Here is a 20,401-nt window from a genome sequence, read left to right as displayed (position 1 = left end):
CAGGCACCCCAATCAGGTTTGATTTTTTTGTTGAATTGTAGTTCTTTACATATTCTGGATGTTAATCCCTTATCAGATAAATGATTTGCAAATATTTTCTCCCATTCCATAGGTTGCCTTTTGTTCTATAGATTATGTCATTTGATCCACCAAAGTTTCTAAGTTTAATTTGGTCCCTTTGTCTCTTTATACTTTTGTTGCCTATGAGGCTGATAGAGGTGTGATAGGGATCACAGTGAATCTATAAATTATTTTTGGTATTATCAACTTAATATTATTAAGTCTTCCAATCCATGAAAATGGGATGTCTTTCCATTTTTTTTGGAACTTTAATTTCTTCCAGCAATGTTTTGTCATTTCTAGTGTACAAGTCTTATACCTCTTTGGTTAAATTTATTCCCATATATCTTGTTCTTTTTTTACTATTTAAAATGCCCCCAAAATAATAAAATAGTTTTCTTAATTTCATATTTGGATTGTTCATTGATAGTATATAGAATTCCTGACTTTTGGGTTGATTTTTTAATCCTACAACTTTGCTGAATTTATTAGCTTAATAATTTTTGTGTGTGTGGATTCTTAAAATGTATGTGGGTGTGTGTATTTTTTTTTCATGTCTTCTGAAACTAGAGATGATTTTACTTCTTTCTTTTCCAATTGGATGCCTTTTATTTCTTTTTCTGTCCAGTTGCTCTGGATATCTCATTGTGATTCCACTACAATTCCACTACAATGTTGAGTAGAAGTAGCAGAGTGAAAGTAGGCATCTTTGTCTTGTTCATGATTTAGGGAGAAAGTTTTCAGTCTTTCACAATTGTATGATCTTAGCTGTGGGCTTTTCATAACTTCCCTTTACCATATTGAGGATGTTCTTACTGCTTGTTTCTTGCCGTGCATTTCTGCCTGGTCTACCTTTTGACTTCTGCTCAGGTGGAAGCTTTCTCCTTTCAGTTCCTTTTGTTACATATCTGTCTTGTATTTCCTGTTTCTTTGGAGTACCCATAAAGAGAACCCTGACTTTTTGTTTTCAGGCTTCTTTAGAGTGAATGAGAGAGACTCATTAACACCTAATCTGTAGACTTTGATCAGCACACAGTAAGCAGTGGTGGTGTGGGTGGGGAAAACCAATTGAATGTATATTCTTTTAGTGGTCCATAGTGGTTGTTGGCCCCCTATTACATGTCAAACATTATTTAATGCTGGGATACAAAAATAATAACTAGGCCCTGCCACATTAGAGCATACATGATGAAATGTGCAAAACAGAAAGGGAAACAGTAGAAATATGCCATAATTCTGTCTGGAAGTACTAGCACAGGTTTCCCAGAGGAAGAGGCATTTAAGAATGAGTTAGAACTGGCCCAGTAGAGGGGCACCTGGGTGGCTCAGATGGTTGGGCGTCTGCTTTCGGCTCAGGCCATGATCCTGGGGTCCTGATATCTAGTCCCGTCGGGATCTCCCTCCTCAGTGGGGAGCCTGCTTCTCCCTCGGACTGACTGACTCTTTCTCTCTCTCTCTCCCTCTCTCTCACATGAATAAATAAATAAATATTTAAAAAAAAAAAAGAATTGGCCCAGTAGAGACGTAAGAGAAGAATTATAGGTAGAGGGGCAATGTGAGAGAAGGCAGGCAAATTCCAGAGGTAGAGAAATAGAACAGGCAACACCCAAGGAGAAAGCCTTTGAGGACATTTGTGTATGACTCTTTGTCACTGAGTACTAAAGTCTTTGCATGGTTTGTATATTAGCAAAGGACTCCAAACAACAAGGGATGGGAACAACCTGGGGGAGACAAGATTTTCATGGATTTGAGTTTCTGCTCAGCTTTGTGAAAACCCTATCTCCAATGATAAAAGCCAATTCCTCTTATCATTGAGACCCTCCTTAACTCAGGAGCTCTTGTTTCCCAGAACAGGCAAGAATCAGATGCCTGGTAAAATTCATTCAGCAGAAGTTTCAGTACCAACTGTGCGCTGGGTTTATACTGGGCTCTTTGTATAAATGGTGAATAAGTGAATAAGATAGACGTGGTCCCTGCTCTTAGGGAGTATTTAGTCTGCAGTGTAGAGCCCACTGTGGGGAAGACAAGTAAACAGTTAACATACAGTGAGTAAATGTTATCTGTGGTGGGAGGATGAAGGAGGCAGAGGCTCACTCCATACCTTCTCTCTTGCCTTCTGGAGTTCTGAAAGTAGGATTTTCCGTCTCAGCTTTTTAGTTCTGTATTCTTTCTCTAGTCCTGTTTATCTTATTCTCATTTTTTTAAATCAGCCTCAAAGTTTTTTGATGTAAGGACACATGGATGGGCTTGAGAGGGTCCCTGGATCTCTTCAAATGGTATGTAAAATTTTGTGTATGTGTATATTTTTCATATATTTCAACAGATCCTTCAAATCTTCATTGTCTAATACTAGCCACATGTGCTATTTAAATGTACCTTAATTAAATAAAATGTAATATGCGGTTATCGCATTGAACTAGCCACAGATCCAATATTCAAAGCTATTTGGTCTAGTGGCTACCATATTGGACAGCACAGATAGAGAATGTTTCCATCATTGCATGAGGCTCTCTTAAACAGCATTGCTTCAATGAGCCTTTATAATAAACAAGAGCTCCTGAATCCAATGATTCAACTAATCTGCAGACACTTAAGAAACAAAGGTTGTGTGTGTGTGTATGTCTGTTCACATACATGTGTTCTTCCATCTCGCACATATTAGTCAAGTAATTGGTATCTGCATCAAATGCTGGGCTAGGTGCTAGAATATTCACACAGGACTTTTGAAAAACGTATTGCCCTAAGGAAGCTCAGGCTGAATCTAGTTGATCTCTTCTATAGCTTTTTCCCTTGTAAAATGATATCCTTTTTAGAAATGTAATTCTTTTTTTTAGGGGTGCCTGGGTGGCTCAGAGGGTTAAGCCTCTGCCTTTTGGTCATGATCTCAGGGTCTTGGGATCAAGCCCTGCATCAGGCTCTCTGCTCAGCAGGGAGCCTGCTTCCTCCTCTCTCTCTGCCTGCCTCTCTGCCTACTTGTGATTTCTGTCTGTCAAATAAATAAATAAAATCTTTAACAAAAAAAAAAAAGAAATTTAATTCTTTTTTTTTAAACATATAATGTATAATTAGCCCCAGGGGTACAGGTCTGCAAACTGTCAGGCTTACACACTTCACAGCACTCACCATACCACATACCCTCCCCAATGTCCATAACCCAACCACCCTCTCCCTAACCCCCTCCCCCCAGCAACCCTCAGTTTGCTTTGTGAGATTAAGAGTCTCTTATGGTTTATCTCCCTCCCGATCCCATCTTGTTTCATTTTTTCCTTCCCTACCCCCTAAGCTCCCCACTCGGCCTCTCAGATTCCTCATATCAGGGAGATCATATGATAATTGTCTTTCTCTGATTGACTTATTTAATATTGCTCAGCATAATACCCTCTAGTTCCATCCACGTCATTGCAAATGGCAAGATTTCATTTCTTTTGATGGCTGCATAGTATTCCATGGTATATATATACCACCTCTTCTTTATCCATTCATCTGTTGATGGACATCTAGGTTCTTTCCATAGTTTGGCTATTGTAGACATTGCTGCTATAAACATTCGGGTGCACGTGCCCCATAGGATCACTACATTTGTATCTTTAGGGTAAATACCCAGTAATGCAATTGCTGGGTCATAGGGTAGCTCTATTTTCAACTTTCTGAGGAACCTCCATGCTGTTTTCCAGAGTGGTTGCACCAGCTTGCATTCCCACCAACAGTATAGGAGGGTTCCCCTTTCTCTGCATCTCACCAGCATCTGTCATTTCCTGACTTGTTCATTTTAGCCATTCTGACTGGTGTGAGGTGGTATCTCATTGTGGTTTTGATTTGTATTTCCCTGATGCCGAGTGATGTAGAGCACTTTTTCATGTGTCTGTTGGCCATTTGGATGTCTTCTTTGCAGAAATTTCTGTTCATGTCTTCTGCCCACTTCTTGATTGGATTATTTGTTCTTTGGGTGTTGAGTTTGATAAGTTCTTTATAGATTTTGGATACTAGCTCTTTATCTGATATGTCATTTGCAAATATCTTCTCCCATTCTGTCAGCATCTTTTTGGTTTTGTTGACTGTTTCCTTTGCTGTGCAAAAGCTTTTGATCTTGATGAAATCCCAATAGTTCATTTTTGCCCTTGCTTGCCTTGCCTTTGGCGATGTTTCTAGGAAGAAGTTGCCGTGGCTGAGGTCGAAGAGGTTGCTGCCTATGTTCTTCTCAAGGGTTGAGATCTTTCATACATTTGAGTCTATTTTGTGTGTGGTGTAAGGATATGGTCCAGTATAATTTTCCTGCATGTGGCTGTCCAATTTTCCCAACACCATTTGTTGAAGAGACTGTCTTTTTTCCTTTGGACATTCTTTCCTGCTTTGTCAAAGATTAGTTGACCATTGAGTTGAGGGTCTATAGAAATTTAATTCTTATTATAGCCCTCCTCTACTTACTCCTACTCAGGAGGTAACCACTATTAATAATTAAGTGGTTTTCTTCCTGACTGTTTTCTATTCATAAATGCGTAAATGTTTATGTTTTTTGTTTTTGTTTTTTTTTAATAAAAATGGGATCTGGGGTCCTGGGTGACTCAGTGGGTTAAAACCTCTGCCTTCGGCTCAGGTCATGATCCCAGGGTCCTGGGATCAAGCCCTGCCTCAGGCTCTCTGCTCAGCAGAGGCTTCCCCCCCACCCCCGCCTCTCTCTGCCTGCCTCTCTGACTACTTGTGATCCCTGTCTGTCAAATAAATAAATAAAAGCTTAAAACAAAATGGGATCATGCATAAAATTGTTCTGCAACATGCTTTTCTGTACACCTTTTTTTTTTTTTTTTAAGATTTTACTTATTTGCCACAGAGAGAGCACAAGCAGGGGAAGCTGCAGGCAGATGGAGAAATAGGCTCCTCACTGAGCAAGGAGCCCAATGCAGGATTCAATCCTAGGACCCTGAGATCATGACCTGAGCCAAAGGCAGATGCTTAACTGACTGAACCACCCAGACAGGTATTCTTGTATGAGTTTTTTTTTTTTTTAAACAACTTTATTGTGTCACATTGTGTGACTGCACTATAATTTAACCCATACCCTATTGGTGGAATTTTAGGTGTTTGCAGTTTTTCATTACTACAAACTGTAGTGAACACCCTTAGATCTGTTTGTACCCGTACCAGTGTTGTTTCTATAGAACAAATTTTTAGTGTAATTATGAGGTTGATAGCTTTAAACATTTATTGATAGGTAATACCACACTGCCCTCCAAAAAGATTACACCAATTTAAATTCCTTCCAGTAAGTAGTGTGAGAGGCAGAAGCAGGTGAATGCAGTGACTGAAACAGCTGGTCAGGCAGCTGCATTTTCAAGGTTGGCTTTAGTTCCAGCTGTGGACTGGAACAATGGGTTTCCTGGAATGTCTGCATCTCTCAGTGGATGACCTAGATTTGCTTGGCTCAGTCTTCTCCCAAAGAGAAAATGGGCTTATTTCACAGTCTCTTTGGTCTTGGGATCACTGGTACTCAGGACCGAGGAACCTGGCTGGTTTAGTCAGAGAAGCATGCACCTCTTGGTCTTTGGATCACTGGTACTGAGGACTGAGGACAAAGGATGATTAAAAATCAAAGATGGAAGCAGAACAGCCTAAGGAATATGACCAGGTTTTAGATGGATAAGTGTACTGCAGTAAGAGGTATCATCACCAACACACTCATTCTGCTTAGAACACTTGCTTTGTACATGGTTCAAATCCTCTGTGTACTTTCTCCTTTTGCTTTCATTTGAAGCTTATCCAAACTTTCAAAATTGCAACATTTTTTTTAAAGACTTTATTTATTTGACAGAGAGTGATCACAAGTAGGCAGAGAGGCAGGCAGAGGGTGAAGCAGGCTCCCCGCTGAGCAGAGAGCCCGATGCAGGACTCGATCCCAGGACCCTGAGATCATGAACTGAGCCAAAAGCAGAGGCCCAACCCACTGAGCCACCAGGTGCACTGTAAAAACTGCAACAATGTTTTTTTATCAGCCATTAACTACATCAAACTGTTAAGGATTGCCTATTAAAGTTGAACATACATGTAATTAATGATTCCACTCTATCCAATTAATGATAGCTAGAAGACATCTAGAGAAATACTTGTATACGTACCCCCGGAGACACATAGGGGAACATCTACAGTAGCATTTTTGTGATAGCAAAAAAACAAGAAACAACTAAAATATCCATCCATAACAGAATGGATATCCAACTGTATATTCAGACAACTGTATTTTAAGCAGCAGTGAAAATGAATGAATTATATGGATAAAATAGTGTTGAATGAAAGAAATCACAGATGAAGAAGTATTATATGATTCCATTTATATGAGATTCAAAACCAGATAAGACTAAACATTTTTAGGGACATATACACGTATATTTGGTTAAGAAAAGCAAGAGGACAGGGGTGCCTGGCTGGTTTAGTTGGAGGAACGTGCAATGCTTGATCTTGGGGTCATGAGTTCAGGCCCCACAAGGAATGCAGAGAGTAATTAAATAAATAAAAAACTTTAAAATAAAAAAAGAAAAGCAAGAGGATGATTAACACCAAATTCAGTAGTTACCTCTGTTGGGAGGATAGCAGCAGGGAGGGGCACATGGGAAGCTTCAAAGGTACCATCAATGTTCTATTTCTTAAGCTGGGTCATGTTTACATGGCATTGGTTTTATTAGTGTTCCTTTAAATTGTACACACGTTATATTAGATATATATGTATTGTATCATTGTATAATATCTTTCAAGATAAAAAATTTAAATAAAAACTGTTAGAAGATTTCTCTCCCTTTGTTTAACCTTTGGTAATCTCTGAAATAGTGACTCTCCTCTTTTAGTCACCCACCATATAACTCCTAAGGTCTATCTGACCTCTGTGTAGCTGGTGGTACCACTCTCAAGTGCTTAGGTCACAGATCACTTTCACCAGGGATAGAGAGCACCATAACATTTGTCTAGTATTTGGGGGAATATAATGATAAGCAATATATAATAATTTCTGAAAGTGGCCACCTTAAAATACCTTAGCAGATCTAAACACTGCTCTTTATCATAAAAAAAACAAAACAAAACAGGGATCTAAAATCAGTTTATGTCTCTGGTGTTCTAGATCTGGCATGCTTTCAGACATAGAGAGCTCTGTGCCTTGCATTTCCTAACACTTTATCATGGCATCCAGACACAGATTTTTTTTTTTTAAGATTTTATTTATTTATTTGAGAGCGAGAGAGAGAGAAACAACATGAGCTGAAGAAGGAGAGAAAGGATCTCAAGAGACTCCACGCTGAGCATGGAGCTGGACACAGGGCTCAATGTGGGGTTTGACCCCAAGACTCTGAGATCATGACCTGAGCCAAAACCAAGAGTTGGATGCTTAACTGACTGAGCCACCCAGGCACCCCAGACAGATTTTTTAAAATACTTAAGTAATTCAAGTAAATAATAAATGACACTTTTGGGGGGTTCTTTTTCCTGTAAACTTTATAACATTGTAAATGTTGAAGGTAATTTAAGAATTATAAAAGAGTAGCTTTAGGGGGCGCCTGGGTGGCTCAGTGGATTAAGCCTCTGCCTTCGGCTCAGGTCATGATCTCAGGGTCCTGGGATCGAGTCCCGCATCGGGCTCTCTGCTCAGCAGGGAGCCTGCTTCCTCCTCTCTCTCTCTCTGCCTGCCTCTCTGCCTACTTGTGATCTCTGTCTGTCAAATAAATAAATAAAATCTTTAAAAAAAAATAAAAAAATAAAAGAGTAGCTTTATATCCTATCCTAAATGCTCAATTTCCCAGAATCAAAATTGAGGCAAAATTGTGAGGATTAACCTACAGCAAACTACCAGAATCTAGCAAAATGTCATGGAACAGATTCACCCTGTTGACACCTTAACCTCAGACTTCGTCTACAGAACTGCGTGACAATTCTGTAATTTAGCTAAAAAAGCTGCCTCTGTTACTTGCTAGGTTATACCAAATATGATTGCTGGTAGTCATAGAAAGGAGTTTATTGGCAGTGATCTTTTCAATGAGGATACAGAAACCATAGTCCAGGACCTATTTCAACTTTTCTTTATTAAAAGATTTTTATCTTTAAGTAATCTCTACACACAAACTGGTGTTCAAACACACAACCCGAAGATAAGAGTCACATGTTTCATTAACTGAGCCCAGGTGCCCCTCAAACTTTTTTAAAGTTTTATTTATTTATTTATTTATTTATTTATTTATTTATGAGAGAGAGAGAACACTGGATAGGAGGGCAGAGGGAGAGCAAGAATCTCAAGCTGACTCCCTGGTGAGTGCAGAGCCAATGTGGAGCTTGATCTCACGACCCTGAGATCATGACCTAAGCCAATCTAGAGTCGGATGCTCAACTGAGGCATCTAGGCACCCTACCCCTCAACTTTTTAAAAGCTAGGAAAAAAAATTTTTTTTCACATGTCAAGTTCTGTGTCATTCAAGAATTTAAAAATCAGAATTCTAAATCCATAGCTAAATTAGTTATCAACAGAAAGTTGATAATTGAGATGACTGGGTCTCTCGTAATAGTCCATTTTAGTCACTCATATGCTGTCATAATTCAGAACAAATGCAGCCTTTGTTTGTCCATCAGTAGCACTTCTATTTACTAAAAGAATCAGTAAACATAAATCAAAACATTTAGATAAGAATTTCAAGAAAGTCAAGATCTTTGAGAAATCTAGAGATAGAAAAAGTTCTCAGAGTCAATGACCCAAAGAGAAATATAAAATGCTTACTGCCCTATAGTATCACAATAAAAAAAAGCAATTACTTCTGTTTCTAATTCCATGGAATCATTGGTCACATCCTCAGGTCTTGCCTTCATCCATTGATTTCACCCTTTTGGAGTTGGATTTGATCCAGTTTTACTACTTTCTGGAAGATTTCAAATGGAAATTTTAGAATTTAGAAATCGGGGCATCACTCCTCCTCAAAGTGATGAGAAGTTAAGGTATAACCGGTTGTTTGCTAACTATCCAGAACTAACTCAGCAGAAGACACAAGGCGAGGGGATACAGTAGGAGTTACTCTCCAGTTCCCTTAATCTATTGTCACTTATTCATGTTGTCTTTCAGTTACTATAAACTGGATTTCAGTTTTTCCTCTATTGATCTTTTTTTTTTTTAAGATTTTATTTGTATATCAGAGAGAGAAAGAGCACAAGCAGGGGGACCAATAGGCAGAGGAAGAAGCAGGCTCCCTGCTGAGCAAGGATCCTGATGAGGGATTTGATCCTGGGACCCTGGGATCATGACCTGAGCCAAAGGCAGACACTTAACTGAGTGACTCACCCAGGTGTCCCTGTTCTATAGTTTTTGTTTTTGTTTTAAGATTTTATTTATTTGAGACAGAAAGAGATAGCGAGAGAGAGCAGGAGAGGGGCGCAGAGGGAGAAGCAGCCTCCCCAGTGAGCAGGGAGCCCGATGTGGGGCTCGATCCCAGGACCCTGGGATTATGACCTGAGCTGAAGACAGACGCTTAACCAACTGAGCCACCCAGGCACCCCTCTATAGAACTTTAATATGAAAACATTTCAGTTTTCAACTGAGTAGGCATTCCCAGAGGCTGTTACAGCAAAGGGCATGCTTTCATGTGATAGCATGCAGCTCGGAATGATATCAGCAAAGAAAAATGTTTTTAGTTGGTGTCTCAAGCACAAAGAATACCTGGATTCACCCTTGAACTTCTTCAGGCCTTGTCATGACTGTCTTCCCGGAAATGGTTTTCCAGTGAGACCATACTTCCTAAAGGTAGGAACAGACTGAACTCACTTCTGTCATTGCCTGCTCTCTAAACCAAGGTTTGCAGCACAAGGGCTGGGTTTTTCTTGCAGGAATTAAGAAACAAACTGGAGGTGCACCAAAACAAAACAAAAACCCCAAAAGGAAAACCAAATTCTTTGGATTTCAATTCTTCCTTCAAAGCTATGTCCTAGAAGGGCTGCTGACCATCACTGGTCAGCAACACTCAACAGTTCTTCCCAGAGCAGCTCATTCTCTGAACACAGTGGGTCTTCCTGAAGCTGGACTTGGAGAATGAAGACCCACTCTCTGGCCCCGAAGAAGTAAATAAGCTGGTATACCTTGGTAGCACCTTTGATTATGTCACGATTTTTCTCTCGTGGTCTTCCAGAGGGTGAGAAAACCTGCAGTAGTTCAGGATAGGCCCTGTGAAGAAGAACCCTCCTGTTGATGGAGAATGGTTTCCCTGATCCAAGGTTTGTTGTCAAATTTGGGGGAGTAATAGAGATCTTTCCAAAGGTAGCAGCCATTTCTCTAGAAGTACCTTGTCCAAGTCTTGTAGTTGCAGCTGCGCCAGTAGGTGGCGCCTCTAACTTTTTTTACTGCCTTACTACAAATCTTTCCATTATTAATCCAAGGTCCCCCTCAGCCCACCATGGGCTTTTAAATAATCTGGCAGGTCATTGATTCTTTTGATTCTCTTAGAAAAAGTTAAAAGTAAGCACAATTCTTCCAGGCGAAGAGATTATAGAAATGCAAAACACTGAACTGTCATAGCAAGTATCACTGCAATTTCATATGGAAGAAACCACAAATGAACTAAGCATGAATACAGGTGAAGAACTGAAGAACAGAAAAGTGAACTTCCACTCACAAGTTTTTTTTTTTTTCCTCTAAACACTTCCAGTGCTTTGTATTTTCAGAATTTCTACAGCTGAAGATGTCCCTTTGGGAAAGTAATCCACTCACTTTTCATTTATACAGACTGGACACATTGATAGATCTTAACAGTTTTCCATAGGAAGCCGTAGCCACAGGAAGCAGACAAAACTCAGAGAAATGATGCAGTCTTGCCAGTCTTTAGAGAGGTTGCAGTCCTAGTAGTCCATTTAAATACTGTCTGGCAAATGCTGGGATAGTAACCAGGAGGTAGGAGGAGAGCAGCCCAGGAGTATCCAGGAGGACTGCAAAGGCCCAGAGCAAGAGAGAGTACATGGACTAATTGCAGAGAATCTAACATGGAGCTTTGGGTTGCAGGGCAAAGGGAGACTTGTTGATGGGGATGATGTCTAAGCCAAGATCTGAAGGAGAAGCACGAGCCGGGCAGGCAGTGGTGAATGGGAAGGAGGTGCAGGGGAGCAGAAACATGTTCCAGGGAGAGGAGTAGGAATAGCATAGGTCTTAGGTGTAGAGAGCTAAGCCTAGTTCAGAGCAAGTGAATATTGGTATGTTCAGGGCACTTTAGAAAAGCGTCAGAGGTTCTTAACTTTTTTTGTGACATAGACCTCTTGGGAAGTCTGGTGAAGTCATTTGGTTCCTTCTAAGAATGCTGTTTTTAAATACATAAAATTAAGTTTGTTGGAATACAAAGGAAACAATTATGTTGGAATACAGTTACTGAAATATTTTTAAAATCTGTGATACAATAATATAATACTGTATGTACTTATGAATGCATAACTTTACAAGATCTAATGGCAGGTCTAATAACTATTATTTTGAAGTAGTGATGAGCAGGTAATGGAATATAAATGTATCTGTGATTTCTCTTGGTAACAAAATTATAAGTAAGGTTAATATTACTATAGTTCATTGCTTACCTTTATTGAAGGCAGTGCTTTCAATGATAGATTAGTGAAAATAAAGATGCACTTTTTCCTCCAACTGAATAACGAATTGAATATCCATGGACTCCTTATGAGTGTGTGGAACTGGGATAGTAACACTTCCTAATCGCAGGGTGGCAAATGGATTGGAGAGCAAGGCTGAAGACAGGTGTTGGAGCAACCCAAAGCCCTCAACACAGAAAGGCATCAATATCCCTAAGGGATTTGGATTTAAGTGAGGGATGAACCAGTGGCACCAGTGGAGCAGGGGCTTTTGCCTTTTCTCAGGGCTGCAAAGCTTGCAGAAACACCAGCCAGGTGCCAGGTTCTATGGCACTCTGCAGTGTGCACAGCCTCGTGGGAGAGAGGACATGTAAATCATTTCTGCAAGGGATTAATGAGCACTAAATGCTAATCTCCAGCACCATATTGGATGGTGGTTAAGACCCAGCAGAGCTCTACAGACTTGGATTACACTGCCCTTTCTTACACAGTTCTAGAAACTGTATAACCTAGGACAAGTTTATCTTTCAGTGTCCTCATCTGTAAAATGGAGTAATAAATAGTCTATCATGATCATAGTGTTATGATGAGTTAAAGTGATGCATTTCATTGTGGTGCTGTAGATAATACTGGATAAATAAAGGTTAAATATGAGTTGAATGAATCTGCCTGATTACCTTTGAAGAGGGGAACCCTTCTATTCTATTTCTGTCCCCTGTGCCTCCCTCCCTGTTTAAATAAAAGAACAGGCTTAACACTTTTCTTCCGTGGTTAAGGTAGCCATGTTTCAGGTTCTCGGTCTCTGGCTTGTAGATACTGCTAAGTTTCTGCATGTCGTCAACATCTTTTTAATGTTTCCCAGTGTATACTTTTCTTGAGCACGTGCAGGCTGCTGGGGACTGGAAGAGAATCTTGAACACTGTTTTATAGTAGATTTGCAGTGAAAACCTGGTATGTTATAACAAGGACAGGTATTAAAAACCACGGGGTAAGAGTTTATGATAACTCAAGTTCCTCACTCAGAAGCTAGGTTAATTAACATGGAATTCTAAGCACTGTTGTTTACTTCATATAAAAAGATACTAAATGAAGCACACACATCTTCTGGGATGTTTCTTTCCCTCGTGTTTACCTGCGACGTTAGAATGCTCCAAAAGCTTCCAAACACCTCAAACCAGATATTGACCCTGCCAGAGTAAATCCACTAGTAAACCGTAACTGGAATAATCAAGTATTTTCACTCGTAAATAAATTTACGTCCATTTGAGGCAAAAGTTACGTTCGACGAGGATGGGATTCGAACCCACGCGTGCAGAGCACAATGGATTAGCAGTCCATCGCCTTAACCACTCGGCCACCTCGTCCCAGATACTTACTGCTTCCTGATAGCTATAGGGAGTAATACTGGGGGGATGTGACGCAATGTTATGGAGGCCGCCATTTTGTACGGAAACAAAGATCTGATCATTTTTACAGCAAGTGATCAAAAGAAGATGGCTGCTGCCATGACGTGAGGGCTCTACAATGGGGTGGGATAAAGAAAAATTCGGTGGAAAATGAGATAGGCTTTAAGGAAATAAAATTTATATACAGAGCAGGAGGAAGGAAGTTTGTTTAAAGGAGTCAGGAAGAGGATTGCTCCGGAGTCTAAGGGGCGGAGCCGCCGCGTAGAGCGGTTTTGCGCATGTGCAACAGCTAGGCGGTTAGATTTGAATACTTCACTGAAATAGTCTGGGCGTAGTGAGGTTTGTCGGTGGGCGGCAGCTGACTCGCTCTCTGAGGAGCGCGCGGACCCCAAACAAGTCTGAGCAGCCTTTGTCAAGAAGCTGGACTGCGGTGGGTAAAGAGAATGACCCTTTCGTTCCAGGCTCCCGGGGGGGGGGTGATGGAGGTGGGCATTAGTTTTTTTCTGGGCGCTCTGAAGGCTCGGTGGTGGGACGTGGGGACGCTCCCTCCGCCCCGCGGCCTCCGTAAGCGCTGGGCCCAGAGTAGAAGTTTTTGCTGGGTTGTGGGGCTCTTTGCCTACCCGGGCCTGCACTTCGTGCACTTTCCTCTTCCCTAGCACTTTTCCCTCCACACCTGAGCCCCTCGGGCCTGCTCGGATTGCGGGTCGGCTGCGCCCCGCCCCGCCATCTTCTGTCAGGGCTCCCGCACGGTGCCTCGCACCCCTTCCCTAGGGGACTCCCGGCGGTTTGTATTTCCGACTGGGTTATTTCTTAGCTGTAAATGAAGTGACAGCGTTGAGTGGTTTTAAGCGCTCGGCCGGTCGTAGTTTGTTTACTGGCAGCACTAAACAGACATTCGGTTTCCAGCAGTTACATTAACAAAGCCAGTATTAGCCACAGACGAGTTTTGAAAATATCTTCTTGTGGCTACTAGTAGCTCGGAGCTTATTAAAGCCTCTTTTTCTTGCTGCTTATCTAAATATTGAGTTTAAGAAAAAAATTCTCATATATTGCCGATTGGAATTTTAAAGAGATAAATTTGTCGATATGACGGAGAAAACCAGAGCAGAGCTTACCCTAGATATTAAGATTGAAGTTTGTATTTCATTTGAATTGGATCCATCGAATTCCTCAGATATTTATTGGGTTCCTTGTCTTGTGCTAGGGCCGGGAGCGAATGATTCAAGAGTCCCTAATCTGGAGGAATTTTCAGTCCAGAAGAGAAAATGATTAACATTCACAAATAGCTATGATGCAAAACAATGTAAAGGATTATAGGACATTGTAAGGTGGTATGGGAGCACAGAAAAGGGAGCATTTATTTGATGCTTTTGACCCTGGAAACTAAAGGAGGCTTTGTAGAGAAAGGGGCATTTAAGGTGGAATTTGAAGGGAAGGATACATTATGGCGATGAGTCAATTTAAGATGTTGCTAAGTAAAGACTGGGTTCAATTCTCCTTCACCATGTGAATGGCTGGAAATGTTTACAAGATGACAAATAGATACAAAAATGTATGGAGTGGTAGTATCAGTGACATGCCTGATGCTGAATAAGAGAGCATAGTAGAAGATAATCTAGATATTGATAGTGCTGTCTAATAAAACTTTCAGTGAAAATGGTAATGGTTTATATTTGCACTGTCCAGCATGGTTCCCCACTAGTCAAATGACAACTAATTGTGGCTAATGACAACGTGAAATGTGGCTAATTGTGCCTAAACAACTAAATTTTAAGTTTTATTTCATTTAAATTAAATTTGAGTTGCTACTGTATCAGATAGCACAGGTCTAGAGACTGTTATCAGTGGGCACAATGGAGTACATTAACCTTAGAAGTTGGTAGTGTAAATGCTGGAGTAGCCAAAGAGCCAGATATAAATATTTCAGGTTTTGCAGTCTACGTGGTCACCAGCATGGTCTCTGTTGCATGTTCTTTGTTTTTTGTTTTGTTTTTTGCAACCCATTCAAAATGTAAAACAAAACAAACGAAACAAAAAACCCTCTTCAGGACTCTTTAGCCCAGTATCTGTAGTTTGGAATTCTTTGGATTATTTAGACTGTAATTCCCAAACTTTTTTGGCTCATTGGTGCCCTTGGATCAAAAGAAATAACTAACAGTTCCATTTATTAAGTCAGTACATCCAAATAACTTAAAAAGTTATTAAGTTGAAATAAATTTATGTCCTAATGCTTAGTAGCCATTTGAAAAAAATATGCATAATTGAAAGAAAAAAATAATATTTTTATTTTATGCTTAAATCATCACAGTTATTTACTAATTGGCTATGTGTGCCTCTTGAACACTACACAACTTCTCAAATCTTGGAGTCATATGGGACACTGCCACCCTCATTTCCAGTACCACACTGATTAAAAAGTACTTGCTTCATATCATAACAACTGCCAAAAATCCAACTTTGCAATAATATATTATCAAAATGGATGTAATACAAATAGGTACTATTTTGAGCTAGTAGTTTACACCGGTGCATGACAGATGTCAAAATTTGCTGTTTCTCTCAAAAATTTAAAATATCCCAAGATACTTCTATGAGTATGCCGTAGCACCCCTGGGTGCCAGGTGCACAGTTTTAGAACCAATCAGTAATTAGTTAATGTGGCAGTGACCAAGAGTTCAACAATAAAAGCATTTTACAAATGAAGTTTAACATGGTGATCTGGGGTGCCCTATTTCTGTTGTTGGTGGAACTTACAGTTATATAATAAATAGAATTTTTTTTTTAAGATTTTATTTATTTATTTGACAGACAGAGATCACAAGTAGGCAGAGAGGCAGGTAGAGAGAGAGGAGGAAGCAGGCTCCCTGCTGAGCAGAAAGCCTGATGCAGGGCTCTATTCCAGGACCCTGAGACCATTACCTGAGCCGAAGGCAGCGGCTTTAACCCACTGGGCCACCCAGGCGCCCCAAGAATTTTTTTTTTTTTTAAAGGAGGATTTCAATAAGCTTTGAATCTCATCACTTAATTAAATGCCAACTGGTTTACAGGTTAGACAGGAATGATGTTCAATGACTATTTCAAACAGTGAAGATGTCTAGGTGATCCTGATTTGATAGTATTTAATGTATTTATCTGTGAATTTTGAATATGTCACTGAATTTGAAAATATTCCCCAAAGGAGAAAAACTATGCAAATTAGTAATCGTACAAGTAATTTGAAATAATTGTTTCTTGTTTCTTAATTACTCATTTAGCAAATATTTATTGAACTATTATTTACAAAGCATTTGCTAGTTTCTCAGAATGTAGCGAGGAACATAATTCTAGCCTTATTCTAATTGAATTTACCGTTGGGGCACAGGTGGTTTGGGGAAATACCAGGAATAATTGATTTACATAACAGACTTTGAGATTGCAGTTTTGGTAATGTTACAAAAGAGACATACATAGTGCTACAAAAAGTGCTTTTCTTGGCTTTTTTTTTTTTTTTTTTTTTTGCCAAGAGAGAATAGCAAATATAAATTCAGTGGCTCAGAAAAGAGCTTTGTGTGTACAGGAATAAGTGTGTACAGGAATATTCAGTGTGGCTAGAATAGTGAGGAAGACAGTGGCATGAGATGAATGTGAAGTCTGAAAGGCAAGTGGAGGCCAGATCTTAGAGAGCTTTATAAGTTCTGGTGAAGAGTTCATTCTCATTACCATGGGAAGTCATTGGAAGCTATTAAATGGTTTTAAGTATGGAGTCTCTTAAACGTGACTTATGTTTAAGAAGGTAACTGTCTATGTAGAGAAGGGCCTATGGAAGATAAGAGTAAAAGTAGGGAGACCATTGAGGTGAATATTGCAGTAGTTTACATGAGAGATAATGATAGCTTGAAACTATGATGAAGGCACTGAAGATAGCAGTGAATGCATTTGGGCTATATATTGGAAAATAGAACTACTAAGATTTGGTGATGAACAGAATTGGAAATAGGTGTCATACTTGTTTGATCTCAGAGGGAAATCATCAAAGTCACCATTAAGTTGATGTTTGCTGTTGGTTTTAAAAATTTTTTTCTAAATTTTAATTTTTTAAAATTTTATTTTATTTAAATTCATTTAACACATAGTGTGTTACTAGTTTCAGAGTAGAGTTCAGTGACTCATCAGTTGTATATAATACCCAGTGTTCATTGTATCACATGCCTTCCTTAATGCCTGTCACCCAGTTATCCTATGCCCCCTACCCACAGCAACCCTCAGTTTGTATCCTATGGTTAAGAGTCTCTTATGGTTTTCTCCCTCTCTGATTTCATCTTGTTTTATTTTTGCCTCTGTTCGCCTATGCCCCTTTGTTTTGTTTCTTAAATTCCACATGGGTGAAATCGTATGATAATGGTCTTTGTCCGATTGACATATTTCGCTTAACATAATATCCTCTAGTTCTATCCACGTCATTCCAAATGGCAAGATTTCATTTTTTTGATGGCTGAGTAGTATTTCATTGTGTGTGTGTGTGTGTGTGTGTGTGTGTGTGTGTGTACCACATCTTCTTTATCCATTCATCTGTTGGTGGACGTCTGGGCTCTTTCCATAGTTTGGCTATTGTGGACACTGCTGCTATAAACATCGGGATACAGTTGCCCTTTCAGATCACTACATTTGTATCTTTGGGGTAGATACCTACTAGTGCAATTGCTGGGTCATAGAGTAGCTCTATTTTCAACTTTTTAAGGAATCTCCATTCTGTTTTCCAGAGTGGCTGTACCAGCTTGCATTCCCACCAACAGTGTAAAGGGTTCCCCTTTCTCCACATCCTCGCCCACATTTGTTGTTTCCTGACTTGTTAATTTTGGCCGTTCAGACTGGTGTGAAGTGGTATCTCATTGTGGTTTTGATTTGTATTTCCCTGATACCAAGTGATGTTGAGCATTTTTTCATGTGTCTGTTGGCCATTTGTATGTCTTCTTTGGAGAAATGTCTGTTCACATCTTCTGCCCATTTCTTGAAGGCATTTTTTTCTTTTTTGGTGTTGTTTGTCTTGGTGTTGAGTGTGATGAGTTCTTTATAGATTTTGGATAGTAACCCTTTATCTGATAAGACATTTGCAAATACCTTCTCCCATTCTGTTGGTTGCCTTTTGGTTTTGTCAACTGTTTCCTTTGCGGTGCAAAAGCTTTTTATCTTGATGAAGTTCCAATAGTTCATTTTTGCCTTTGTTTCACTTGCCTTTGGAGATGTGTCTATCAAGAAGTTGCTGTGGCCAAGGTCAAAGAAGTTGCTGCCTGTGTTCTCCTCTAGGATTTTGATGGATTCCTGTCTCGCATTTAGGTCTGTCATCCATTTTGAGTCTGTTTTTGTGTGTGGTGTAAGGAAATGGTCCAGTATCATTCTTCATGTGGTTGTCCAATTTTCCCAACATCATTTGTTGAAGAGAGACTGTCTTTTTTCCATTCGATATTATTTCCTGCTTTGTTGAACATTAGTTGACCGTAGGGTTGAGGGTCCATTTCTGGGTTCTCTATTCTGTTCCATTGATCTGTGTGTCTGTTTTTATGCCAGTACCATACTGTCTTGATGATTACAGATTTGTAATAGAGCTTGAAGGCTGGAATTGTGATGCCTTCAGCTTTGGTTTTCTTTTTCAACATCCCTTTGGCTATATGGGGTCTTTTTGTTGTTGTTGTTCCAGCTCTGTGAAAAATGTTGATGACAGGGATTGCACTGAATGTATAGATTGCTCTGGGTAGCATAGACTTTTTAACAATATTTTTTCTTCTAATCCAGGAGCATGGAACATTTTTCCATTTCTTTGTGTGTTCCTCAATTTCTTTCATGAGTGTTCTGTAGTTTTCAGAATACAGATCCTTTGCCTCTCTGGTTAGGTTTATTCCTAGGTATTTTATGGGTTTTGGTGCGATTGTAAATGGGATCAATTCCTTAATTTCTCTTTCTTCTGTCTCATTCTTAGTGTATAGAAATGCAACTGATTTCTGTGCTTTGATTTTATATCCTGCCACTTTGCTGAATTCCTGTATAAGTTCTAGCAATTTGAGGGTGGGATATTTTGGGTTTTCCACATAGAGAATCATGTCATCTACAAAGAGTAAGAGTTTGACTTCTTTGCTGCTTCGGATGCCTTTTATTTGTGTTGTCTGATTGCAGAGAGTAGGACTTCTAGTACCATGTTGAACAACAGTGGTGAGGGTAGACCATCCCTGTTATGTTCCTGACCTTAAGAGAAAAGCTCTCAGTTTTTCACTGTTGAGAATGATATTTGCTATGGGTTTTTCATATATGGTTTTTATGATATTGAGGTATGTTCCTTCTATTCTTACACTGTGAAGAGTTTAATCAAGAATGGATGCTGTACTTTTTTTAAAAAAAATATTTTATTTATTTATTTGACAGAGAGAGACAGCCAGAGAGGGAACACAAGAGGGGGAGTTGGGGAGGGAGAAGCAGGCTTCCCAATGAGCAGGGAGCCCCATGTGGGGCCCGATCCCAGCACCCGATCCCAGCACCCTAGGACCATGACCCGAGCCAAAGGCAGATGCCCAACAACTAAGCCACCCGGGCGCCCCATGGATGCTGTACTTTGTCAAATGCTTTTTCTGCATCTATTGAGAGGATCGTATGGTTCTTGTCTTTTATTAATGTGTATGTCACATTGATTAATTTGCAGATGTCGAACCAACCTTGTAGCCCAGGAATAAATACCACTAGGTCATGGTGAATAATACTTTTAATATACTGTTGGATCCTACTGGCTAGTATCTTGGTGAGAATTTTGGCATCCATGCTCATCAGAGATATTGGTTTGTAATTCTCCCTTTTGGTGGGGTCTTTGTCTGGTTTTGGGATGAAGGTAATGCTGGCCTCGTAAAAAGAGTTTGGGCATTTTCCTTTCATTTCTGTCTTTTGAAGCAGCATCAAAAGAATAGGTATTAATTTTCTTTAAGTGTTTGGTAGAATTCTCCTGGGAAGCCATCTAGCCCTGAGCTCTTTGTTGAGAGATTTTTGATTACTGATTCAATTTCCTTACTGGTTTTTCTATTTCTTCCGGTTTCAGTTTTGGTAGTTTATACTTCTCTAGGAATCCATTTCTTCCTTGTTTGTATTTTTTTGGTGTTGGTTGTGATCTCTCCTCTTTCATTCACGATTTTATTTATTTGGGTCCTTTCTCTTTTTAATAAGTCTGGCCAAGGGTTTATCAATCTTATAAATTCTTTTAAAGAACCAGCTCCTAATTTCATAGATCTTTTCTCCTGTTCTTATGGTTTTTATTTCATTGATTTCTGCTCTAATCTTTATTATTTCTTTTCTCCTGGGTTTCAGCTTTATTGTTGTTCTTTCTCCAGCTCCTTTAAGTG

General features: G+C 39.7%; 1 protein-coding gene and 1 non-coding gene across 2 annotated transcripts in view; one reads left to right on the top strand and one right to left on the bottom strand.

Annotated features, from left to right (window-relative positions):
• Window positions 1–12,922: 12,922 nt before the first annotated feature.
• TRNAS-GCU lies at window positions 12,923–13,004 on the bottom strand. Its single transcript has one exon. It is a non-coding gene; the product is annotated as a tRNA-Ser (tRNA).
• Window positions 13,005–13,141: 137 nt separating this feature from the next.
• KNL1 (kinetochore scaffold 1) overlaps window positions 13,142–20,401 on the top strand; it is a 72,584-nt gene continuing 65,324 nt past the window's right edge. Inside the window, exon 1 of the mRNA XM_032856833.1 lies at window positions 13,142–13,476. The gene's annotated coding sequence lies outside the window, so the exon portion shown is untranslated. The remainder of the gene's footprint in view (window positions 13,477–20,401) is intronic.

Source organism: Lontra canadensis, unplaced genomic scaffold (genome assembly GCF_010015895.1).
Source record: "Lontra canadensis isolate GAN:19392208 unplaced genomic scaffold, GSC_riverotter_1.0 scaffold12, whole genome shotgun sequence".
NCBI classification, from domain to species: Eukaryota; Metazoa; Chordata; class Mammalia; order Carnivora; family Mustelidae; genus Lontra; species Lontra canadensis.
Note: the sequence above shows the minus strand (reverse complement) of the source record. Positions and strands in the feature narration are given on the sequence as shown.